This window comes from Mirounga angustirostris, unplaced genomic scaffold, assembly GCF_029215605.1.
Source record: "Mirounga angustirostris isolate CCGP_5_RB_7025 unplaced genomic scaffold, mMirAng1.0.hap1 SCAF_10, whole genome shotgun sequence".
Taxonomy (NCBI): Eukaryota; Metazoa; Chordata; class Mammalia; order Carnivora; family Phocidae; genus Mirounga; species Mirounga angustirostris.
Window position 1 is genome coordinate 59,250,469 of NW_026991718.1, and position 27,109 is coordinate 59,277,577.

The window sequence follows — 27,109 nt, forward strand, 5'->3', positions numbered from 1 at the left end:
AGATAACCTCTGCTGGCAGTTTATTTGTATCCTTCTTTTTATGATTTTATTTTATTTTATTTTTTTAAGATTTTATTTATTTATTTGACAGAGAGAGACACGGCTAGAGAGGGAACACAAGCAAGGGGAGTGGGAGAGGTAGAAACAGGCTCCCCGTAGAGCAGGGAGCCTGATGTGGGGCTCAATCCCAGGACCCTGGGACCATGACCTGAGCCGAAGGCAGACGCCTAACGACTGAGCCACCCAGGAGCCCCCTTTTTATGATTTTAAAGGCATATGTAAATCCCTTTGAGCTGCTTGAATCTCTGTGTTTACTATTAGTTGTAAAAGTCCCTAGTGACCACAGAAATACTCCTACAGGGAAAGGGAAGTTTTAAAATAGGGGAAAGACAGTATTTGTCATAAACTAGCCCAGCAGCAGGGAAAACCCCAGGCCTTTTTTAGATCTCTGAGAGCAGAAGGATGGCTTAGGTGACTGGCCAGGAGCTGGGAGCAGACAAAGAAAGGAAACCCAGAACAATAGGGTCCCTCCACCTCTGCTCTTCTGGAGGTGGGGCCACTAGAGTAAGTGTGGAGTTAGCCTTACCAGTGTAATTTAGGGATTAGAAAGCAGGCAGAGTTAGGATTTTAAGTCATTACTTTGAATTCTAAGATAGGATATGCTAGATGAGTGGAAAAGGCTGAGGGTCCAAACTCTGCACTGGTTAAAGAGGGACACGGAATAGAGTGCCATGTCCATTACTTTGCTGCTTTATAGTTGTTACAGGGAATAAGATGATTATATAGAGAGAGAACTAGAATCCTGCCATAAAGAAAGTGGCTTTCTGTGTCGTTTTTGGAATATCTGGCAATTTCCCCAAAATATTAATTTATTCTCCTGATCATAAAAAAAAAAAGTTCAGAAGATACGTCTAGAGAGCAGGGAAATTTTTTTTTTTTTAAGAGTTTTTAGCTGATAGGCTCAGAGTAAGCAGTTAAGCTTTTTTTTTTTTTACTATTTTTTTTTTAAGACTTTATTTATTTGAGAGAGAGAGACACAGCGAGAGAGGGAACACAAGCAGGGGGAGCGGGAGAGGGAGAAGCAGGCTTCCCGCGGAGCAGGGAGCCCGATGTGGGACTCGATCCCAGGACCCAGGGATCATGACCTGAGCCGAAGGCAGACGCTTAACGACTGAGCCACCCAGGCACCCCTGAGAGCAGGGAAATTCTTAATTGGGGTCTCTGATTCAAAAGGAAAAACTTGAGACTAGGACTCAACTCCTGTCCCCCCACCCACAGTGCGATCTCTCACTTACTTGCTCAATGCTTCCTTTGTGTCATCTGTAAAATGAGACTGTTGGTACAAACGATTTCTATCATCCTCCAGCTTGAAAATCTATTAGTTGAACCCACCTAGTTAATGTAAGTCTGTCAGACTGAATCATACACTGAAAATGAAGTGTAGAGTTGGATCAATGGTATGGATCATTCTGGAAAAAAAATAAAAATAAATTGGACTGGGGTGCCTGGGTGGCCCAGTCATTAAGAGTCTACCTTCGGTTCAGGTCATGATCCCAGGGTCCTGGGATTGAGCCCCCATCGGGCTCCGCAGGAAGCCTGCTTCTCCCTCTCCCACTCCCCCTGTTTGTGTTCCCTCTCTCGCTGTGTCTCTCTCTGTCAAAAAAAATAAATAAAATCTTTAATAAACAAATAAATAAATTGGACCTCGATTAGATATATTTCTGGCCAAATTGTGTATTCTGATTTATTTTTCTGAGGCTGTGAGACCAGAATCCTACCTGATGGATCAATACAACTTGCTTTTCTCAGCTCTGTTTCACTTAGGTGGGCCCCTCAGGTTTCAAACATGTAAATCCTACAAATGCCAGGCACAGTTTGCTCTATATGCGCTAGAAAAACAAACATGTTATTTCAGCCCTACTACTGACCAGGTCTCACATATAGTGTGTTTACCACCATTTAGCTAACCAGCCCTTCTCAAGTTTTAAAGTGCCTCAGAGTCACCTCAGGACCTTTTAAAATGCAGAGACTGATTCGCTAGTCTGGGGTGAGACTCAGGAGTCTGCATTTCTAACAAGCGCCCAGATGCTGCTAGTCTGTTCTGCACTTGAAGTAGCAAGGGGCTAACCCACTAGCCCCTTTCTGTTTTTTATAATCCATTTTCCAAATGCAAGCTATTCTTGATGAAAAATAACATTCTTTAACTGATAAAACCAATGCTGCTCTCAGTATTTGTCAAATAAAGCCAGAATTAAGGTCATTCCTAAAATAAATGTGTTGGGTCTGGAGGCACAACACTTTGCTAAAAGGATAGGAAACTTAAAAGCGTGTTTCTTTTTCTTCCATTCTATAGATAACTTATACTGTAGCAAAGACTTATTAACGTATATAAATCCCGGGGCGCCTGGGTGGCTCAGTCATTAAGCATCTGCCTTCGGCTCAGGTTATGATCCCAGGGTCCTGGGATTGAGCCCTGCATCGGGCTCCCTGCTCAGTGGGAAGCCTGCTTCTCCCTCTCCTACTCCCCCTGCTTGTGTTCCCTCTCTCACTGTGTCTCTCCCTGTCAAATAAATAAATAAAATCTTGGAAAAAAAAAAAAACATATATAAATCCCTTGCTCCAGAAAAAGATTCAAGGCAGTAGGCTGTGAGGATTAATGAAATAACCTATGTGAAAAATCTTAGCCTCATGCCAGTACTTAAAAAAATACCTAACCAAAAGCTATATAACCAAGTAAGGCAAATATAAAGGAACATTTCATAGAGGGGAAATCCTGAATGGTCAATAAATATATGAAAGATGTATAACCTCATCAGTAATCAGAGAACTGAAAATGCAAACCACAATGAGATACCACTTTATGACCTTCAGTTTGGCAAAAGGAAAATATCCATATTGTAGCACATGCTGGTGAGTATGTTATATACTGCTTGTGGAATTTAAGTTGGAGCAATTACTTTGGAAAACAATTCGGCGTTACTTGAGAAAGTTGAAGAATATGAGTATCCAATTATCCAATAATTCCAATCATAGTTACAAATCCTAGAGAAATTCTTACACTATACATCAGTAGACATGCACAAGGAAACTCATAATATCACTGTTTATAAAAGCAAAAAATGGAAACAACCCAAATCTCATTCATAGGAGAATGAATAAGTAGTTTTATATTCGTGTGTTGGACATTACATAACAGTGAAAAATGAAGGTGCTACAGTTGTATACATCATCATGGATGAATCTCACAAGCTTAATGTTGGGGGAAAGAAAAGGCAGAGAAAAATACGTGAAATATGAAAAACACGAAATGAAACAGGAATTATTTAAGATGACATATGTGTGTCATAAAACTAAAAGAAACTAAAACAATGTAACTACAAAAATCAGAGTAATGGTTTTATTGGGTTAAGGAAGGGGACATGACTGAAGTTGGGCACTATGAGGCATTTCAAATATATTGACAATGATTGATTTTTAAATGTTGAATGCTGGATACATATATTTTTCTTTGGCAATTCTTTAAACTATACACGTATTTTATATGTACTCATATATATGGTGTAATCCATAACAAAACTTTTAAGAAATATATGTATAGCCATATTATTAAAAATGTGGAAGGAGGGGCGCCTGGGTGGCTTAGTCAGTTAAGCGTCTGCCTTCAGCTCAGGTCATGATCCTAGCGTCCTGGGATAGAGCCCTGCATCGGGCTCCCTGCTCAGCGGGGAGACTGCTTCTCCCCTGCCTGCTGCTCCCCCTGCTTGTGCTGTCTCTCTCTCTGTCAAATAAATAAAATATTTTTTAAAAGTATGGAAAGAATGAAAGAAGAGTAAAAATTGGACCACCATAACTTTTGGTATTATTTTGGAATATTTTCATTTATTCCTTTTTTTAAGTGTTTTTTGTTGTTGTTTTGTTTTGTTTTTGTTTTTCTTTCTTTTTTATTAAGTAATCTCTGCACCCAATGTGGGGGCTCAAACTCACAACTCTGAGATCAAGAGTTGCATGTTCTATCAATGGAGCCAGCCAGGCACCCCATTTATTCTTTTTTCAAGTGTATGTTGAGGCTTTTCCTTCCATCCCCTTTTTGTGTGTATTTTTTATTTTTAAAGATTTTATTTTAAAGTAATCTCTACACCCAACGTGGGGCTTGAACTCACAATCCCCAGATCAAGAGTCACATGCTCTACCGACTAAGCCAGCCAGGTGCCCCTTGTTTGTGTATTTAAAATAATAATAATAATTATAATCGGGGCACCTGACTAGTTCAGTCAGTAGAGCGTGTGACTGTTGATCTCAGGATTGTGAGTTCAAGCCCCACATTGGGTGTAGAGATTACTTAAAAATAAAATCTTTAGGGGCACCTGGGTGGCTCAGTCGTTAAGCGTCTGCCTTCGGCTCAGGTCATGATCCCAGGGTCCTGGGATCGAGCCCGCATCAGGCTCCCTGCTTGGCAGAAAGCCTGCTTCTCCCTCTGCCACTCCCCCTGCTTGTGTTCCCTCTCTCGCTATGTCTCTGTCAAATAAATAAATAAAATCTTTTAAAAAAATAAAATAGGGCGCCTGGGTGGCTCAGTTGGTTGGGCGACTGCCTTCGGCTCAGGTCATGATCCTGGAGTCCCGGGATCGAGTCCCGCATCGGGCTCCCTGCTCGGCAGGGAGTCTGCTTCTCCCTCTGACCTTCCTCTCTCTCATGTTCTCTGTCTCTCATTCTCTCTCTCTCAAATAAATAAATAAATAAATCTTTAAAAAAAATAAATAAATAAAATAAAATAAAATCTTTAAAAATAAAAATAATTACAATCATAGTCCAAGTATACTATAGTAATACTGCTTTTTCTCTTAAGATTATCCATATTTCTATGGTCTTTATAACCATATTTTAATAGTTACGTGATAGTCTATTCTCTCACATCAAGCAGATCAATTAGCTGTTTTCATATTACTGGACAATTAGATTGTTTCCTTTTTGACTATTATTACTATTCTGGTTTCCAGTTTTCCTCCTCTTTTAGATAATTCCTAAATCATAACTTTCTAACAGAAAAATTGTAAGGTCAAAGGATTTGAACTTTTGTATGATTCTTTAGACATGTGCCTAACATAATTTCTGAAGACCAAAATATATCTACATTCAGATGTACTCTCATCATTTCAAATTCAGGGTTTCTAAAATAAAATTATCATCCTCTCTCAATTGCCCCCCCACACTTCCTACAGGTAATAGAAATGTCAGTGGGCGCCCAGCTGGCTCAGTTGGTTAAGCGTCCAGCTCTATCTCAACTCAGGTCTTGATCTCAGGGCCATGAGTTTAAGCCCCACCTTGGGCTCCACACAGGGTGTGGAGCCTACTTAAAAAAGAAATAAAGGGGTGCCTGGGTGGCTTAGTCAGTTGAGCGTCAGACTCTTGATTTCGGCTCAGGTTGTGATCTCAGGGTTGTGGAGCCCCATATTGGGCTCCTCCCTGGGTGTGGAACCTGCTTAAGATTCTCTCTCTCCCTCTTCCTCTGCTCCTCCACCCCTGCTCGTGTGCACTCTCTCTCTCTGTAAACAATAAAATTAAAATTAAAAAATAAAAGTTAAAAAAAGAAATGTCAGGAACTCAGGCCAGCCAAACCCTGCTCCTAATTCCTAGAATTATGCTGCCACAGAGACTGTCCAAAGTGGAGACAAGATCTTCCTCAAGAGCCTAGATCTTCTTTGAAAGAGCACACCCTTTCTCATAGAAGAAGGCATTTTAACATTATAATCAATACCAATAAGTAACATTTAGTCAGCACTTACTATAGGTCAGGCACCGCTCAAAATGATTTACATTTATTAACTGTGAAGTACTTCTAGAAACTCCACTATTTTCAAGGATTTGTAGAGCTTCAGTGATTATGCTAATGAAAATATATGCTTCTCCCTTAATTAGCATCATCTAAGTTACTATTATTTTGGGCTGTAGTGAGCTTTATTCTTTTATACATATATATGTGTATAATTTTAATTATAAAATCAATATATATTCATTACAGAAAAGTCATAAACAAGCAAAAAATTTCACAACATTAAAAAAAGTGAGATCAAACCCCTGTAAAGTTTTTGAGCTCTTTTTTTTTTTTAAGATTTTTATTTATTTATTTATTTATTTGACACAGAGAGAGAGAAAAATACAAGTAGGCAGAGAGGCAGGCAGAGAGACGGGGGAGCACGATGCAGGACTCAATCCTAGGACCCTGAGATCATGATCCGAGCCGAAGGCAGATGCTCAACCGACTGAGCCACCCAGGTGTCCCAGTTTCTGAGCTTCCAATTGTGACTGTATATGTACTCATTTCTTTTTCCCTTTTACTATAATGGGATCATACTGCATAGACTGTTTTATAACTGCTTTTCTTACTTGAAAATTTACCCCGTCAGTTAATACTAACCAGCACTTACACCAGATTCTTCACAGGCCAGACCCTGTTATAAAACTGTATGTAAATCAGCTCCTGTAAGCCCTACAACCACCCCATGGGGTGGGTAGGATTATTATCATCTCCATTTTGCAGATGAGGAGCTGCAGCTCAGAGAGGATCAATAGCTCACCCAGGGCCATGTGGCTAGTAAAAAGCAGAGATGGCATTTGAACCCAGGCAGTTTGGCTGTTCCCGTGGCCCAGATTCTAAAGAACCACTGAACCTGACCTCTCCATAGAACTAAGTTGTTGATTGTTCCTCCTTCTTGAAATTCTTCTCTTTTAGCTTCTACACCACCTTCTCCTAGCCCCTGTAGCCCCCTCTCATTGCTCCATTTAAGTCCCCTTCCCTTGCCTCTCTTCTCAGCCCACCATTGACATGTTAGTATCTCTGCAAGATCTCATTCAGTCCATGATTCAACCCCTATGTACACCAAAGTGACTCCCAAATCTCTGACTTCATAGTCCCTTTCTGTTGGAACCCGGATCTGTTTGGGGGGAAGGGTCTGTGTATTTTTCACTTCTTCCTATCTGTCTTTACATCAAAGCCAATATTTATTAACTGTGTACAACATTAAGTTATTATGCTCATTTACCAATCTATCCTTTTCCTCTTATCCCAAGCTGGACACTGTCATCCTTTGTTACTCCAACCTCTGCCCACATCATATCTGTTGGTTGCATTATCTGTCTCAGTTAAAGACACCATTAATTCTGTCACCCACACCAGAAATGTGAGGGTCACCTTTGACTCCTCATCTCCACATCTGCTACCATATCAATTATCAAGTTCTCTCATCTAAACATTTCTCATATCTCTTCCTTCATTTCCGACCCCATCAGCACTAATATGTGTTAGGTCCTCGATCTAGGACTATTGGAATCACCTTCCAATTTTTCTCACCATGTCTAATCTCTCACTCCAATCTTTCCCTCTATCCTTTCCTGTAGCCAAAAATGTTTCTCAAATTAAATCCAATATTGTTTCTCCCCTAGAAATCTTAAAGAGCTCCCTGTTGTTTTCAGGATAAGAAGCACACACTTTATCATAGAAGAAGGCATTTTAACACTATAATAATTAATACTAATAACTAACATTTGTTAGCACTTACTATGAGTCAGGCACCATTCAAGACGCTTTATGTTTACTAATTTGTCCTTACAACAACCCTATTAGGCAGGCATTATTGTTATTATATGCTTGGCCCATAGTGGATGCTCAAGAAATCCTATCAAAGGAGTGAACTCCTTTTTTACAGATGGGGATACAAGGCTTGGGATGTTCAGGTGCCCCAGATTTCATCACCAGTAGTAGTAAATTAGTTACACAAGGAGTTTGCCTCTAGGGCCTGTGAATGTTATCCACTATACCTTAAGTCTCTCTCTCTCTCTCTTTTTTTTTTTAATTTTATTTATTTATTTGACAGAGAGAGACACAGCGAGAGAGGGAACACAAGCAGGGGGAGTGGGAGAGTGAGAAGCAGGCTTCCCGCCGAGGACCCTGAGATCATGACCTGAGCCGAAGGCAGAAGCTTAACAACTGAGTCACCCAGGCGCCCCTCAAGTCTCTTTAAAATTGGACCCTAACCTATTTTTCTGGCCACATCTCTGGATACTTCTAGTGTCCATTTTCTATCCTAATGAATGTTCTATGAATTTATGAAGCTAGAAGTTCATACTTGTCCATCCTTATTCAGGCTCTTGGCTCTTGAATGCCTTTCTCTTCTCCCCTGTTGGGCAAAGGGCTCTTCTTAACCTTCAATATCCAACTTTCTTGTGACCTGTCTCTGAGAAGCGCTCCTTCACCCTGAGGCTAAATTACTCTCTCCCCCTCCTTTTGCTCCCATAACACTTTATTCATGCCTCTAATTATAGACACTACACTATATTATGATTTATTTATGTGCCTGCATTTCACCAGGTTGTATTCTCCTTCAGGGCAGAGACTGGATTTCATTCATGTTTGTATCTCCAGCCTGTCATGTAATCAGGATTCAATAAATATTTGTTAAATGAATGAATAAATGGATGTCTTTGATTTGACTTTGCAAAAGATACAGGAAATATTTCTTTGAAAGGACATTTCTTATAATCACCTTTCTATAGAAGCTAAGGGCATAAGATTAAATCTTAATTTAGCAAAGGCTCTTGGCAGGAAACTATTTCAATATCAACAAGGTATCTTGCTTTCTGACATTACTTAATACAGGGGTGGCAAGGAACAGTTACAAAGACAAATCTTAAGTGCACTTAAGTGGAGGAGGCTGAGCAAATAAGAATGGTTTGCTGATAGTCACAGTCGAGGGAATGAAACCTAGGGAACTTAAAAACCAAAAAAAAAAAAAAAAGCCTCAAATATTTTATCTTTTACATTTTAGACAAAGGAGTTGAGAATAGAGAAAAAAATTACTAGGCACCTGTGCTCCATTTAATTTTATGATTTCTAGTCCAAATGCCTTCTCGAAAACATCAAGGACATCAAGTCTCTTATTGTAAATTATGTGTCATCTCTTCTTTGTCTGTGTGTGATGTGGATAACAGCAAGTTCAGTTTCGGAGACCAGTCATTTGGTAGGTTATTTGGATCCTTGGGTCTCTGAAAATTGTTAATTCCTGCCAAACTGTCTCGCTAACTACTAGCTTCTCAAGAGATGCATCTGACTCATCAGCAGATCCAGAAGTTGGACCATCCTCTTCATTGTTATCCTGGTATAATACTTGACAATTATTCCAATATTATTTTCAGTAACTTGGGTAAGTATTTCCACCTTTTCCCTCCCCACCTTTCTGTGTAACCAAAAATATCAGTTGAAAACTCTCAAAAGAACCTGCTCTTAATTCCCTTCCACAAATATGACCCAAACATCAATTCCATGGTGATAAAAAAGCTCGAAAAGAACTATATACAGAGAGATTTCTTCTAGCTATTTGTCTGTCACTGCTTCTTTGGTAAACTTAATCTGTTCACCAAAAAGAGCCAGAATAATGAGACAAATGCTTAGGTCTGCAGGCACAGGAGCATCACAGATTAAGAGCCTTCATGCTGACTCAATCAAACTGTTGAATTATAAGTGACCATGTTATAAAGACTCGTGGACCAGGGAGATGCAAAGATTCAGAGAGAGAGAGGGTGATTAGTGCAAAGCCCAAGAGAATGGGGGTGCAGTGTGTGATCCACAGCATAGGTGGAAAAAATAGCCTTAATAGGTGGAAAGGAGGGGTGTTATTTCAGTGGCAGGAAGTTGGGGGGTTCCTTTTAGCATTCTGTTTTAGCTAAAGTAGGAGGTGAGGTCATTCTTGGAGGGTGAGGTGGGAGGGTCAGAGATTTGTGGAGGTTTGAAAAGACTGTTGAGGGTAACGGGAAACATTTCTTTAGCCTGGAAGCCCTGAGGGCCCCTTTGCAGGTGGAACCACAGAAAGGCAAGGGAACAGAGGGGTCAAGGTAAAGGGCCAAGAGCTAAAGACTGGAGAAAGAAAAAATAAAGGCAGAAGGAACTCTGCCCAAAGAAAGAGAGAGGGGCAAGAGGTCAAAGAATCCAGGTCAAGAGCAGCTAAGGAAAGGGCAGGGTGGAGGGGGAAAGATTGGTCAGAGAGTGGGGGAGGGGGTCAGAGAGTGAAAAAATAGTAACAGCCTGAAAAAAATTTAAATACACTGCAATTTTGTAATCCTGCATTTGAAAGTTGGTTTTACTTGTATATAGTGGTTTTCAAACTTTTTTTTTAAGTAGACTCCACTCCCAATACAGGGCTTTAACTCACAACCCTGAGATCAAGAGTCACATGTCCTACTGACTGAACTAGCCAGACACCCCCCACCTCTTCTTTTTTTTAAGATTTTATTTTTTTATTTGAGAGAGAGCATGAGCAGGGGGAGGGGCAGAGGGAAAGGGACAAGCAGACTCCCCGCTGAGTGGGCAGGCTCGATTCCAGGACCCTGAGATCATGACCTGAGCTGAAGTCAGATGCTTAACTGACCGAGCCACAGGCAACCCCCTCACCAAACTTTTTTTAAATGAAATTTTATGGAGACCTACCTGGTTGGATCTAGAGTGGGTGATCTAAGCCCCATCTACCTACCCTCTGCCCGTTTTACACCCCCCCCCCACAGCAACCTCTGAGGCATTTCCATTGTACCCCAGGACTCCTTAGAACACAGTTTAGATACCATTGTTATTCACATTCTGAGACTGAAAAAAAATTCTATATCAAATGAACACAGTTCTGGTCTTGTTCTTGAAAAGAGGCTGGGTCACATATTTACTGTCAAAGTCCTGCTATCATCTCAAGAGCACATTTTTTTTTTAAGATCTTATTTATTTGACAGAGTGCGTGTGCACAAGCAAGGGGGAGTGGCAGGCGGAAGGGGGGGGAGCAGGCTCCCCTCTTAGCAGGGAGCCTGACATGGGGCTCAATCCCAGGATCCCAGGATCACCACCTGAAGACAGACGCTTAACTGACTGAGCCACCCAGGCGCCCCTCAAGAACACATTTCTATACTTTCCAAAATTTTCACAGAAGGCATGTATTACATTTATAATGCATTCTAACTGGAGTCAGAAATGTAGTTGATTCTGGGTTCCGTTCAATAATGCATCAAGACCCACCAAAAGAGCTAGCACTTGGGAAATCCCAATGCCAGGTCTCCCCAGCAGCAGGAAAGAGGTAACTAGAGCTAATTCTGTATTTTTAGGGCTAGAGTAGGTTTTCTGTTTGTCCTGTCTCCTTATTTAACATTTTGACATTCGAGCAGAGACGAATGAAGTAAGGGAGGAAATGTAGAAGGAGGAGCAGCAAGTACAAAGGCCCTGGGGTGGGCAGTTGGGCTAGAACTGAGACAGCGAGTGGGAGAGCAATACAGCAGGAGATTAAATCAGAGAGGTATGCAGGGAGAGATCATGTAGAGCCTAGTATTCATCAGCATGGGACTTTGATGAGATCACCAAGGAAATTAGTATAGCATTAGATGTTTTGTTTGTTCGTTTTAAAGATTTTATTTATTTATTTGACAGAGAGAGAGACAGCGAGAGAGGGAACACAAGCAGGGGGAGCAGGAGATGGAGAAGCAGGCTTCCCACTGAGCAGGGAGCCCAATGCGGGGCTCGATCCCAGGACCCTGGGATCATGACCTGAGCCGAAGGCAGCCACTTAACTACTGAGCCACACCGGTGCCCTGCATTAGATGTTTTTAAGTAAGCTGGGAAATACCAATATCTAGAGACCTGAAAAAAGAGAAAGATCCAGAAAAGGAAATTAAAATAGGATGAATGAATGCTGTTCTAGAAGTCTCGTGGGTAAGTGTTTTAAGATAAAGAAGTTATTTACTGTTCCAAAATTTAAGGAGTGAGAAAGCCTAGAATGTTCAGGGAGCAGTGGCTCAGGAGAGAAGAAGAATCCGTGTCAGCATGGTCACAAAGCAACTTTTTCAGTCATCCACCTTGACAACATTATGGACAAGAAGGCCTTAAGCATAATATGAGGCAAATGTGGAGCACTTTATCTTTTTAAAATTACTTTCACATACACAGGCTCAGTTGTCCCTCTAAGTGATCCTGTGCAGGGCTGCCTTATTCATGGATGAAGAATCTGGGGCTCAGAGTGAGGGACATGACCATTTAAAAGACACACACACTGACCAATGCCAGGTACATCACTTTTTCTGATTCCAGCCCCAGTTGCTCTTTCTGCTACCTCTGCTGGCCTCCCCTTAGCATAGAATCACAACATTCAAAGTAGGCATAAACCTGATGAACAACTTAGTATGCTGGGGTTTTTGGGTTTTTTTCCTCACAAAAGTTAGCTTTTAAAAACTCCATAGTTAGGAAATAAAGAGTGAAATCAACTCATAAGCTTTCTGATATTGGTGAAAATGAAAGAGATGAGGGGCCCCTGGGTGGTTCAGTCGGTTAAGCGTCTGCCTTTGGCTCAGGTCATGATCCCAGGGTCCTGGAATCAAGCCCCACGTCATGCTCCCCGCTCAGCTGGGAGCCTGCTTCTCTCTCTGCCTTTCCCCCTGGCTCATTCTCTCTCTCTCTTTCTGTCAAATAAATAAATAATTTTTTTTTTAAATGAAAGAGATGAATCTGTCACTGTGAGGCTTTATTCATAGGGACTGACTGGGATCAGAACCTAATGAATTCAGCAGCTGGAGTTTTCTGTCTCTTTAATGCGATGGAGGTTAAGACATTCTTTTTTCAGTGGGTTTTTTATCATGTACTTTACTGAGTTAGTGAACTGAGTATTTTTTTTTCACTTCAGATTTTAACTAATGTCTAAACTCACACCTGAGGCACTTAATGAAACTAAATGAGTTTGTTAGTGATGGGTTGGAGTTACTGTTTCAGCTTTGTAAATGGCTTGCTACATATTCTTGTGGGAAAGGAGGAGTGGCAGGGGTGTGTGAGGACTATGTGTAGACATTTTTTAAAAAAGGAATATGTGTAGACATTTAAAATAAAGGAAAGTTGCTGATAAATAGGCTAAGTTTACTAGAATAGTTTTTAATATGGAGTTTATATAAGAGTTTAGGTTTACTAGCTCATTCCATTTATCTTTTCTTGACAAACTTTATTCAGTTCTATTGGCAACACCCTATTTTTAATAATGTCCATACACCTGAGAATCTGTATCTACACTGCCCCAGATTATCCTATTTTGTTCTTTAAATTATAAACGGAGGGACGCCTGGGTGGCTCAGTCGTTAAGCATCTGCCTTCGGCTCAGGTCATGATCCCAGGACCCTGGGATCAAGCCCCGTATCGGGCTCCCTGCTCTGCGGGAAGCCTTCTTCTCCCTCTCCCACTCCCCCTGCTTGTGTTCCCTCTCTAGCCATGTCTCTCTCTGTCAAATAAATAAATAAAATCTTTTTAAAAAATAAATAAATTATGAAAGGATTTGTAATTGTAGAAGACTTCAATATGGAAATATAGAGAGCAAAGCAAAGGACTTACATGAGAGAGGCTTTATGATATTCTATAGTAGACTTTTTTTAAAGATTTTCTTTCTTTCTTTTCTTTCTTTCTTTTTCTTTCCTTTCTTTTCTTCCTTTTCCTTCTTTCAGAGAGGGATAAGTAGATGCCGTGCTGAGCACAGAGCCTGATGCAGGGCTCGATCCTATGACCCTGAGATCATGACCTGAGCTGAAATCAAGAGTAGGACAGTTAACCGACTGAGCCACACAGTCTGTAGTAGACTTTCAAATATGCATCACTGGGGCTCCTGGCTGCCTCAGTTGCTGGAGCATGTGACTCTTGATCTCGGGGGTGTAGATTCAAGCCCCATGTTGGCTGTAGATTATTTTAAAGATTTTTTTTTATTTGAGAGAGAAAGAGCATGAGCAAGGGGAGGGACAGAGGGAGAGGGGGAGAGAGAAGCAGACTCCTGGCAGAGCAGGGAGCCTGATGTGGGTCTCCATCTCAGGACCCTGGGATCATGACCTGAGCTGAAGGCAGATGCTTAACCAACTGAGCCACCCAGGAGCCCCTGTAATCATGTTTAAATAATGATATATTTGCCTTCTCCTTTTGAATATTTTTACATCGTATCCAGTACATGTTTTGTTGCATTGGTTAGAACTTCTAACGCAATATTATAGAAAAGTGACTGCAACTTATGCAATAAGCAGATGCTAAACTCCTTTATATAGAAAAAGCTCCTATGAAAACCAGAGAAAAAAAAACAAGAGAAAAATAGACAAAGATGTGAGTGGACAGTTCAGAGAAAAGGAAATACAAACTCTCAAACATAAAAAAAATGTTCAACTTCACTTATAATGAGAAAAATGCTGGGATGCCATTTTTCACCCATTAAATTGGCAAATAACCAGAAGTTTCTTAACACTCTGTGTTGAGAGGCTGTGGGAAAACAGGTGTTCTCATCCACTGCTGGTAGGAATGTAAATTGATTTAATCCCTATAGAGGACAATTTGGCAATATCTATCTAAATTACAAATGCATCTACCCTTTGACCCAGCAATACTACTCCTAGGAATTAGCCCTGTGGATGTACTTATACACGAGCTAACTGACCTATGTACAAGGTTATATATTACAGTATTGTTTGTAACAGCAAAAAATTGGAAACAATCTAAAGGCCTATCAATAAAGAACTGATTAAATAAATTGAAGTGTATCCATGAAATGGAATATTATGCTACCAAGAAAGAATGATGTACCAATGATACAGAAAGATCTTCAAGATATATGTCTATCACTAACTGAAAAAACAAGGTGCAGAACAGTATGTATGGTAGTCTATCTTTTGTGAGGAAAAAAGGGACCAAATAAGAATATATATATTTTGGGGGCACCTGGGTGGCTCAGTCAGTTGAGCATCTGCCTTCGGCCCAGGTCATGATCCCAGGGTCCTGGGATTGAGCCCCGTATCGGGCTCTCTGTTCAGTGGGAAGCCTGCTCTCCCTCTGTCTACCACTCTGCCTACTTGTGCTCTCTCTCTCTGTCAAATAAATAAAATCTTTTTAAAAAAGAATATATATATTTTTATTTGTATATTCATAAAGAAATGTACTAATGCATAAAGTACTTAAAAGGGGCATTACTTTTGGCAGTCTGGGTATGAGCCAATGGGAGACAGGAGTAGGAAACTTTCAACTGAACCTGCTTATTTTTTTAAATGCTTGCACCATGAGAATGCACTGTCTATTCAAGAAAAACATGCAGGGAAAAACAAGTGAAAGCATTACATATTCAACATTTAAAAATTTAAATCAATTTTTAAATTGGCTATTATGAGCCCCTTTTAAATTGTTAGCAGGGCCCGGAGAAGTAGCTGGACATGTTGACAGGGACTCAGTGTCTCAGCTGTTGTGTCTCTATGTAGCTTTCTGCTTTGCAGCCAGAAGACTGGATATGCTGAGTTCAAATATTGGCTGTGGCCTTGGGCAAATTCCTTACCAACACATGGGGTTGTCTTGAGGATTGAATGAGGGAGATAATGTGTAGGTTTTAGGGCAAAGCCTGGCATGTGCTAAATGGAAGTGTGTGATTTCATGTTTCCCGAGAGTTGCAAGGTACCTGGCACTTGCTTCCCTTCAGAGCACTTACGTTCTGTGGTAGCAGTTTGCAAGTCTGATCTCTTGAAGGCAGACTTACTCAACTCTGAACCTGAAGTAAACAACGCATGGCCTTGTTATGTTGTAGACTGCAGTGTGCATATAATAAATGTGTGTGCCCTTTTTTTTAAAAAAGATTTTATTTATTTATTTGAGAGAGAATGAGAGAGAGAGCACATGAGAGGGGGGAGGGTCAGAGGGAGGAGCAGACTCCCTGCTGAGCAGGGAGCCCGATGCGGGACTCCATCCCGGGACTCGATCCCGGGACTCCAGGATCATGACCTGAGCCGAAGGCAGTCGCTTTACCAACTGAGCCACCCAGGCGCCCTAAATGTGTGTGCCTTTTATTCAACAAAGATCTACTGAGTAACTACTGTTTGGCCAGGTACCACGCTTGCTGCTGAGCGTTGAAGAGACGTGATCCTGTCAACAGTCTAGCAGCGGAAACAGACATTAAACAGATACTTGATTGCAGTAGGATGAGTGAGAAGAAGTGTAATGTCTCAAGTACAATGAGATCCTGCAGGGAGAGGCTAATCTGGGAGAGTCTCCCTTAGAAACTGGCTTTTTTTTTTTTTTTTAATTTTTAATTTTATTTATTTGACAGAGAGAGAGACACAGCGAGCGGGAACACAAGCAGGGGGAGTGGGAGAGGGAGTAGAGCTCGACGTGGGCCTCGATCCCAGGACCCTGGGATCATGAACTGAGCTGAAGGCAGACGCTTAACGACTGAGCCACCCAGGCGCCCCAGGAACTGGCTTTTAAAGTGAGAACTGAAGATAAATTGAATTATCTCAACTAAGATTTTGAAGAAAGTATTGGCAGGCAGATGGAACTGCTTCCCCAAGAAAGGAGTTTTAGGCCCTTGGGGAAACAAAAGGCCAGCTGACCCTTAGGGAATAAGGAGGAGAGAAACATCTGCAGGGTCCTGGAGGTAGACTTGATAAAACTTGTTAACACTGGTGTGCTTGATACTAAAAACAATCGGTTTCCACTGAAGGGTTTTAGGCTGGAGAAAGAATTGATTAGATTTGCATGTCTCAAAATCTTTCTGGCTGCTCTAGAAAGTTTAGGAAGCTTTTTTTTTTTTTAAGATTTTATTTATTGAGGGACGCCTGGGTGGCTGTCAGTTAAGCATCTGCCTTCAGCTCAGGTCGTGATCTCAGGGTCCTGGGATCGAGCCCCATGTCAGGCTCTGAGTGGGGAGTCCACTTGTCCCTCTGCCCCTTCCCCTGCTTGGCATGCTCTCTCTCTCTGTCTCACTCAAATAAATAAATAAAATCATGACCTGAGCCAAAGGCAAATGCTTAAGTGACTGAACCAACCAGGAGCCCCAGGAGACTTTTTTTTTTTTTTAAGATTTATTTATTTATTCTAGAGAGAGAGCACAAGCAGGAGGGGCAGAGGGAGAGGGAGAGGGAGTATCTCAGGCGGACTCCCTGCTGAGCTCGAAGCCTGGATGGTTGCAGGTCCATCTCCTGAGATCACGACCTAAACAGAAACCAAGAGGCAGACGTTCAACCTACTATGCCACCCAGGCGCCCCTAGGAGGCTTTTATAATTGTTGAGGGTAATGATGGTGACTAAGTGTTAAATGAATGAATTGATGAACCCCAAGCAATAATTCATCACCAATTAATTCACATAGAATATCATACAAATTTACTTGTTTGCATGTTCTTTTATATTTCCCTGAGACCATATCCTCTTTACTTTAATCTAGGAATTCACAGATCTCTTCAAGCTACAGATTATTAACCATTTTTAGGGTGGTTACCTCTACATATGGATCTTATTACCCGTTGATATGATTGTACTGCAGAGATTAATCAAATCTTGAAATCTTGGAAGACCTTTCCATCTGTCCACGCACTGGTGGGTCCCACAATGCCTTCATTCCACCCTAAGCCACGTGCCGCAACCCCTCCCAGCTAGCACTGCATCGTTACTCTACTCAGGAGAAGCTTCAAAGGACTTTACAAGAAAAATAAGTGTGTGGTTCTGGCAGAGGAGCAAAAGCAAATGTGGAACCTGAGGAATATCAGTAAAGCCAGTTTCTATCTTAATTAGTGTGATTTTTACAGTAACTTTCGCTGCCTTAAGCATCTAAAATCAATTTGAGTAACAGTTCAGAAAGTGGTACTCTTGGAATTGTAATGTTATTAGGGAGTTTCTATTCTAACAATAGCTGTCTAGTATACTTGGCTAAAGTTAATAGAATTAAAATGATGTAACAACAGATTCCATTTATCTTAACAAAATTAAAAAAAAAAAAACTAAAGCACAGTGTGAGACCCTGGAATTACTTTTATTCTGTTCTTCATTCTATAAAGAATTTGACAGTATTGCTGATATAGGTACTAAGTTAATAACGTTCAGAATGTCTATTTAGAAGGTTATGACTTTAGGGGGAAAATCTTTTTTTTCTTCCTGTGACTTTCTAAAAAAGGGGAAAAAGGCATTGTTTTATAATAAGAGCTGCAGGTATCAAATGTGATACTTCAAGCTATGTAAATCTGAATGAGTAAAAATTCTGAAGACAAAGATCAAGATTTTAAATGTCTTATTAAAACACATTTCCTCACCAGAGAGAGAGACTGTAAACACCATCTGAACATGAATCTCAAACACTGGAATTTCTTTCAGAGTGACTTGATGAGGTTGATAAGCACTCTTTGTGATAAAATTATTCTTTACTCTGAGGGGTAGCTATTTGGTAATTTAGAGGTTGAATTTTTTTTTGCTTTTAAACAAGGGAAACTATTTTGATGAAGTGGCAAACATTACATCTTATTACTATATAAAAGCCAATTTGTCATGGTTATAATTTATCAACAAATAAAAGTTGAGTGATGAGAGCAGTGTGCCTTTGGAATGCCTGAGAGTGCCTGGTACCATGGACTGTGTCCAGACTTTCTGAAATGTTTATTCCCACCTGGTGACTGGTAAATAATAATAGTAATAAAATGTATTAAGTGCTCAACAAGTGGTAGGTACTTTAAAAAACATTTTTTTTTTTTAGTAATCTCTTCACCGAATTTGGGGCTCAAATCCACAACCCCAAGATTAAGAGTCACATGTTCTTCCAAATGAGCCAGCCAGGTGCCCACATGTTGTGGCACTTTGATATAAACCTTATAAGCAGTGGAGTGCCTCGGTGACTCAGTCGGTTAAGTGTCTGCCTTCAGCTCAGGTCATGATTCCAGATCCCTTGTACAGCTGGGAGCCTGCTTTTCCCTCTGCCTGCCTCTCCCCTGCTTATGTTCTCTGACAAATGAATAAAATCTTAAAAAAACAAAACAAAACACTATTACATGTATTTACCAATTCTCACAATGACCTTATGAAGTAGGTCCTGTTGTTATCCTCATTTTGCAGATAGAGAGGCTGGGTCAACTTGTACAAAATCACAGAGCTAGAAGGTAGTAGAGCTGGGACACAAAATCAGACATCTGTCCCTAGAGTCTTTAATTACTATGCTGGTTCTTAAATGTGAAATGACTAAAACTGAGGTTTTCAAGCAGCAGGCCATAGCCCATCACTTTAGTGCATCTTTTAAAAATTAAATTGAATAGAACTGAAAATACCAGACTGTATTGCAATAAATGTAAGCAGTGTCTCATAGAACTACTGTCCTGTTCCAGACATTTATGTGGAGACATGTAGATTGCGTCACAATGTAAAATGTATTTTTTTTTTTACTGTAGGATGAAGTAAAAAATCTTTGCAAGTCCACTAACCTCAAGTATGATTGGTGTTATTTTTTTAATTATCAAATCAACAATATTGAATTGACTAGTCTCTTAAATTTTCTTTACAAAATAATTAAATAGTAAAAAATTTGAGAAAGATCATTTAAATTTTATCTATCATTTAAAAACTTGACCAACTAAAAGTAAAAAAGCAAAAAACAAAAAACCCTAGAAGTAGAGGTAGACAAAAACTTAAGACCACAAAATTAATAATGCTTCACCATATGAAGCATTTATCTTTCAGTTAAAACACAAATTTGAATATCATAGTTCAAACTCTTCCTATCTCTGGTCCTTTTTGTGCTTTTTAATATTTTCAGGCAAGTAAAGTTGGAATAATGCATTTCTAGGTTTAATTTTTTAAGTAAAATAAGATAATTTCCCTTTTTAGAAAACTGATTCTGTTAGGTTCAGATCTGTGACAATTAGGTTTTGTAATGTACTTTTTTGTTTGATACTATGTGGTAGATTGTTTCCATGTTTTAAAAAAGTAATCTATGCTCCTTTCTCAATTTATCACCAAGAGTTATGCAAATGGCTGAATTTGCATGTGATGCAAATTATTTTATGGTTTAATCACAAAAGATGAATTAGCATTTGTGAGTTTGTTTCTTCTTTGTGTGTATGATTAATTATGACCTTGTTTGAAAATGTTTTTGACAGGATTTTGAACTTCAAATTTTTAAACTTTTGTCATCACTTCTTTGATTGTGGAAATGATTAAGTAAAGGTTAAAGAATGAATCAAAGCTTTAATTATGTAGGCTAAACGTGTTTACACTAATGGTTAAGATTATTGCTGATTTCCAATAGTGGATTATTAACTATAATGACCACCTCCACCATCTCTGATACATCTCTCTTTTTTTTTTTAAGATTTTATTTATTTATTTGACAGAGAGAGACACACAACGAGAGAGGGAACACAAGCAGGGGGAGTGGGAGAAGGAGAAGCAGGCTTCCCGCTGAGCAGGGAGCCTGATGCAGGGCTTGATCCCAGGACCCTGGGATCACGACCTGAGCTGAAGGCAGACGCTTAACGACTGAGCCACCCAGGTGCCCCTCTGATACATCTCTTTTTGGTTTGGTTTGCCGTCTAACTTCAAGAATCATAGTTTAATATTTTATGAGTTACAAGAAGATTTCCAGAGGGAATCTGAAAAGTATACAGGAATTTTCTCTGTGGAAAGCACAAAACATCATTTCTGACATTTCTGACATATGTGAGTGACAAGATTTCTCCAAACAGATACAGCACGTAATAGCATACAATATACTTTTATATTGCTTTGGACAAGGGATCTCTATCTAATAGGATTCTATGTGGCTGGTTGCACAGACTTTTGGTACAAATCGTGTAAAATGAGATCCTTTTAAGCATTTGTTTAAAATAAGAGTCTCCAGGGGCGCCTGGCTGGCTCAGATGGTACAGCATGCAACTCTTGATCTTAGCCTCGTGAGTCTGAGTCCCACACTGGGGGTAGAGATTACTTAAAAAATTAAATAAAAACTTAAAAATTTTTTTAAATAAAATAAGAGTCTCCTTCTTTCCGAGGAGTAATAGGGAATTTTATACATAGATTATATTTGCCTTTTTTGACAAGAACATCCCACAAGCTAGCCTTTTCTGTCCTCCTTCATGCCTAAGGTGATTACCTTGATAAACATTGTTTTGAGTCTTTTCTAAATCTGAGTTATTTGTTTGTTTGGTTTTTTAAAATTTTCTTTTATTCTTATGTTAATCCCCATACATTACATCATTAGTTTTAGATGAAGTGTTCCATGATTCATTGTTTGTGCATAACACCCAGTGCTCCATGCAGAATGTGCCCTCCTCAATACCCACCACCAGGCTAACCTATCCTCCCACCCCCCTCCCCTCTAGAGCCCTCAGTTTGTTTTTCAGAGTCCATCGTCTCTCATGGTTCGTCTACCCCTCCGATTTCCCCCGCTTCATTCTTCCCCTCCCGCTACCTTCTTCTTCTTCTTTTTTTTTTCTTAACATATATTGCATTATTTGTTTCAGAGGTACAGATTTGTGATTCAACAGTCTCACACAATTCACAGCGCTCACCATAGCGCATACCCTCCCCAGTGTCTATCACCCAGTCACCCCATCCCTCCCACCCCACTCCCCACTCCAGCAACCCTCAGTTTGTTTCCTGCAATTAAGAATTCCTCATATCAGTGAGATCATATGATACATGTCTTTCTCTGTTTACTACTGTTTACTACTCTGTTTAGTACCCAGTAGTGCAATTGCTGGATCATATGGTAGCTCTATTTTCAACTTTTTGAGGAACCTCCATACTGTTTTCCAGAGTGGCTGCACCAGCTTGCATTCCCACCAACAGTGTAGGAGGGTTCCCCTTTCTCTGCATCCCCGCCAACATCTGTCGTTTCCTGACTTGTTAATTTTAGCCATTCTGACTGGTGTGAGGTGGTATCTCATTGAGGTTTTGATTTGGATTTCCCTGATGCCGAATGATATTGAGCACTTTTTCATGTGTCTGTTGGCCATTTGGATGTCTTCTTTGGAAAAATGTCTGTTCATGTCTTCTGCCCATTTCTTGATTGGATTCTTTGTTCTTTGGGTGTTGAGTTTGATGAGTTCTTTATAGATTTTGGATACTAGCTCTTTATCTGATATGTCATTTGCAAATATCTTCTCCCATTCTGTCGGTTGTCTTTTGGTTTTGTTAACTGTTTCCTTTGCTTTGCAAAAGCTTTTTATCTTGATGAAGTCCCAATAGTTCATTTTTGCCCTTGCTTCCCTTGCCTTTGGCGATGTTTCTAGGAAGAAGTTGCTTCGGCTGAGGTCAAAGAGGTTGCTGCCTGTGTTCTCCTTTAGGATTTTGATGGACTCCTGTCTCACATTGAGGTCTTTCAACCATTTGGAGTCTATTTTTGTGTGTGGTGTAAGGAAATGGTCCAGTTTCATTCTTCTGCATGTGGCTGTCCAATTTTCCCAACACCATTTGTTGAAGAGACTGTCTTTTTTCCATTGGACATTCTTTCCTGCTTTGTCAAAGATGAGTTGACCATAGAGTTGAGGGTCCATTTCTGGGCTCTCTATTCTGTTCCATTGATCTATGTGTCTGTTTTTGTGCCAGTACCATGCTGTCTTGATGATGACAGCTTTGTAATAGAGCTGGAAGTCCAGAATTGTGATGCCGCTGGCTTTGCTTTTCTTTTTCAATATTCCTCTGGCTATGCGGGGTCTTTTCTGGTTCCATACAAATTTTAGGATTATTTGTTCCATTTCTTTGAAAAAAGTGGATGGTATTTTGATGGGGATTGCATTGAATGTGTAGATTGCTCTAGGTAGCATTGAGATCTTCACAATATTTGTTCTTCCAATCCATGAGCATGGAACGTTTTTCCATTTCTTTGTGTCTTCCTCAATTTCTTTCATGAGTATTTTATAGTTTTCTGAGTACAGATCCTTTGTCTCTTTGGTTAGATTTATTCCTAGGTATCTTATGGTTTTGGGTGCAATTGTAAGTGGGATTGACTCCTTAATTTCTCTTTCTTCTGTCTTGGTGGTGACTCAGAACATCTTTTATTAAGAGTGTCTACATGTCCAGCCCTGTGCACCATCCTGGAATTTCCCACTGTAGTCAGGAGATGGATGTGTAAGCAGTAGGCAAGACCCAGGATGGATGTAGGCACAGGAACTGTGGGAGTCATGGGTGAACCCAAGTCCAGGCAATCAGTGAAGGCTCTGAACGGAGGAAGGGGGTGAAGAACAGTCTGGATTGAGGAAGTAGCACACGTGAAGGCCCAGAGCTAAGAGACTGTTATTCTGGGAAATGGCAATCAGAGTGGCCTGAGTGGGCAGTGTGCAACCATCAGAGAATGAACAGGACTGGAGGAGGCAGGGCCCAGTTGCCAAGGGCCTTGCCTGATGTGTTAGGAAGTTGGGGTTTCTATCCTTGTGGGGTATTGGGTAGCCACAGAAGGATTTTCTAAAAGTGGTAGGGCACAGTCACATTCGTTTTTTTTTTTAAATCAACACTCTAGCGGGCGCCTGGGTGGCTCAGTTGGTTAAGCAACTGCCTTCGGCTCAGGTCATGATCCCAGGGTCCTGGGATCGAGTCCCACATCGGGCTCCCGACTCAGCAGGAAGCCTGCTTCTCCCTCTCCCACTCCCCCTGCTTGTGTTCCTGCTCTCGCTGTCTCTGTCTCTGTCAAATAAATAAATAAAATCTTAAAAAAAAAAATCAACACTCTAGCAACATTACTAGAAAAAGTGGCAATTTGTCACAAATTGCTTAAATAAGCAAACACAGTCTTGAATTGAAAAGTTACTTGAAAAATTTCAGGGACACCTTATGAAGCTGGAGCAATTGACTAGTATACTAAAGAAGCTTAAATTGCATTAATACATGATGGTGTAAATTTCTCATATTTTAATAGACCCAAGAGTATGAGTTTTTGACAACAGGACTTCTGCCTGACTTGTTGCCTATCATATCCTTATCACGCACAACAGAATTTAGCATATATATCAGTAAATGCTTTTAACCAAGACTCTGAAATGTCTGAAAAGACTGACTTCTTTCAAGATTGTTCAATGAAAATAACTCCCTGATATTAAAAAAAAAAAAAGGCAACAATGCAACTACATTAACCCCCACGTGTTAAGGATATGTTATCCAAATTTATGAAACTAGGTGGGATTACTTAGAAACTATTGTAGATCCAGTTATAGGAAAAATCACATCTGAACAAAACATTTTTATCATGTGGTCTTTTTCTGTTTAGAGAAAAAAAGATTTTTCTCATCATCACATCCTCAGCCACAGCACAGTACATGAGACATGGAGGGACTCAAAATATAATAGATGAATGAACGGGTGGATAAGTATAGAGAATGTCTCCTTAAGGCACACACATTCACTAAATCCCTAATTAAAAAAAAAAAAAAATCTGCACCTGTCTTTATCTGCTGGAATCTTCAAGAAGAAAGGATCACACAGAAGTTAAGGGGTGTCATTGAGCCAGGAGGGACACTAGGGATCTTTTAGCAGTTTGATCAAGTCACTAATGGCCAAGAGTTCTGTCTGCGTATTAAGGGCAGAACTGAGAAGGACCCAGATCTCTGGATTCTAGACATTTTTCCCTGTCCCATTTTGCAACTCTTAATTTATTTAAAGTAGAAATATTTATAAAAATATTGTTTAATCCTGTGAAACTCACTTTTTTTTTTTTTTTTGTATAGCTCAAACCTGTGTCTCTCCACTACAGAGTTACTACGGAGCTTTATATCTCCTGTAGGAGAAGAATTTGGAATATAGATGTGGAATTCATAAATGAAGGTGCTTTTGTTCCTCAAGTAAACCTTGTACGTTTTTCTGTATGCCAGTTATTTCTACAAGTATAAGTTGTTTGGCTAAAGTCTTCAACAACCAATGAAGTTAATGTTGTACACAAGACCTTGGGGATTTCACGTTCACCGGGGCCAATAAAAGCAAATTCTCTCATGCCCTCCTACCAAGAACTTCATTATGACATTCTGCCAGTTGCCTTCTCAGATCTGCACGTGATTCTACTTTCTGGATTTCAGGACAGGCAGAGTTTGTCTTTGAAGCCCCATTTACTCTGTCCTCCCTCACTGGTTCTCTTTTCTTCCCTTAGTCACCCTGACCTCATAAAAAAAAAACCAAACATGCTGGCAGGGGCGCCTGGGTGGCTCAGTTGGTTAAGCAACCAACTCTTGATTTCCACTCAGGTTGTGATCTCTGCATCGTGAGGTCGAGCCCCACATGAGGCTCCTCACTGGACATGGAGTCTGCTTCGGAGTCTCTCTTCCTCTCCCTCTGCCCCTCACCCCACACATGTGTGGGCACTATCTCTCTCTCAAAAAAAAAAAAAAATGCTGGCAGATCTCTCATACCCACTAAAGCTTAAATGCCTGAAATCATTCTCCCCACCCCACCCCATTGGTGAGAAAAACTAGAAGGGAGGAATAACAGTTGCCGGGTCCCTAGTTCTGCATCTCTGGAGGCAGAGCCTAGCAGATAATTCTAGGACTGCCCCTGAGGGCATTAGGGTTGCCTTTGGGTCCTCTCTGGTGGAGAGGGAAGGGAAGCCCTGCTTTTCTCTTCTTAGTCCCAGTCTTTGGAAGGGCAATTATATCTCCTGCCTTGGGGGTTCAGCCAGAAGGTCCAGATGGCCTTGTCGAGCTTCTTAACCGGAATAATAGGAGGCTGGAAGCCCAAACAGGCTGCAGCCTATCTTCTCAATGAGGTGTTGGGGAAAGATGAACCTCTGATGGAAACATGACAGGAGCTGTGTGAACTTCCAGCTGCCCCTTGCTTGTCTTACTTCAAGTACCAGGTTTTGAGTTTATCTTTCTCTAGCATCAAAGCTGATGCTACTAAAAAACAAGACTGGACAAATTCTCTTGACACAACTGAGTGACAAACTCTACCGACTTACCTCCAGTCTTTTCTAGCTGTCGCAGTGAAAGTGTGAACTCAGAAACTGAGACTCTTTTGGACCACCCTGGATGTTGAAAATGCTATTATAGGTGCAGGGCCTTGGGGCTTTCCAAAACCCTTAACTAATCTGTGTGTAGCATGGATTTCTTGTTCTCCTGGCCCACTCTCTTTCCAGTCAGAAAACTGAAACTTTTGCACAAATTAAGGAGATATATATCCTGGTGCGGTAGGAAGAAGCTGGAAATGTTTCCACCCGCGACATTCATAAGACCCCCTTCTTCCTTCTCCATGGCTTCCCTGGGTTGAGTCTCTCGGTTTATCATAAAGATGTTGCTTCTGCCTAGAAAAGTGCAAATTGCCCCTGGGTAATTAATTCGGGATCTTCGTTGTTTCCCATTTCATCGCCTCTGAAGGCCAACCCAACACTGTTTTCTTATTTCCTCAGTGTGGTGAGTCTGTGGGCTTGTTTTGACTCAGCCTCCTGGATAGCATATGGTACCTGCCAAGTGCACACCCAGTCTATGACTGCATACCCTCAACCACCCACCAGCCATGGCCGTGTCCAGTTGTTGCTGAGTGGTCCCTCCACTTTGACCTCAGTTTCACCCACCCTTGCCCATTGCTCACCCTGTGCTCTCTCTCCTTCTCTTCCCAAATTCACAGCAAAACCCTTATTGGGGAATCTTGTTGTTACCCAATAAAGAGAGAAGTGCTACTTGTCATAGTGTAAACACAATCTCGAAAGAAAAGACTGTGTAGTACATTAGTGACTACATTATGTTCTGCAAAAAACATATAGTCGAATTATCAGGCAAAATACTTTCTTTTTTTAAAGATTTATTTATGGGGGTGCCTGGGTGGCTCAGTCATTAAGCTTCTGCCCTTGGCTCAGATCATGATCCCAGAGTCCTGGGATCGAGACCCGCATCGGGTCCCTGCTCGGCGGGAAGCTTGCTTCTCCCTCTCCCACTCCCCCTGCTTGTGTTCCCTCTCTCGCTGTGTCTCTCTCTGTCAAATAAATAAATAAAATCTTTAAAAAAAATTAAAGATTTATTTATGTATTTGAGAGAGAGAGAAATGAGTAGGGAAGGGGCAGAGGGAGAAGAAGAGTAGATCCTCAAGCAGACTCCCCACTGAGTGCAGAGCCCCAAGGACTATGAGGAAGGGCTCCAGCCCAGGACCCTGAGATCATGACCTTAGCCAAAATCGGTTGCTTAACTGACTGAGGCACCCAGGTGCCCCTAGGCAAACTATTTCAATGTGTCCTTTGGTATAATTTGACTTATATAGGAAAGACTTAAGAAATATTTTCAAATACTTCAGCTTTCATGGATCTCAGCATTGCTTAAACATTTTCAAACATGAAAACACATTAAAATTCTTTTTTACAAAATGTGTTCA

General features: G+C 40.6%; 1 long non-coding RNA gene across 1 annotated transcript in view; it reads left to right on the plus strand.

The window, feature by feature from the left end:
- LOC123851265 (uncharacterized) overlaps positions 1–25,091 on the plus strand; it is a 167,438-nt gene extending 142,347 nt beyond the window's left edge. Inside the window, exon 3 of the long non-coding RNA XR_010405679.1 lies at positions 24,487–25,091. This is a non-coding gene — a long non-coding RNA (uncharacterized LOC123851265). The remainder of the gene's footprint in view (positions 1–24,486) is intronic.
- Positions 25,092–27,109: the final 2,018 nt, after the last annotated feature.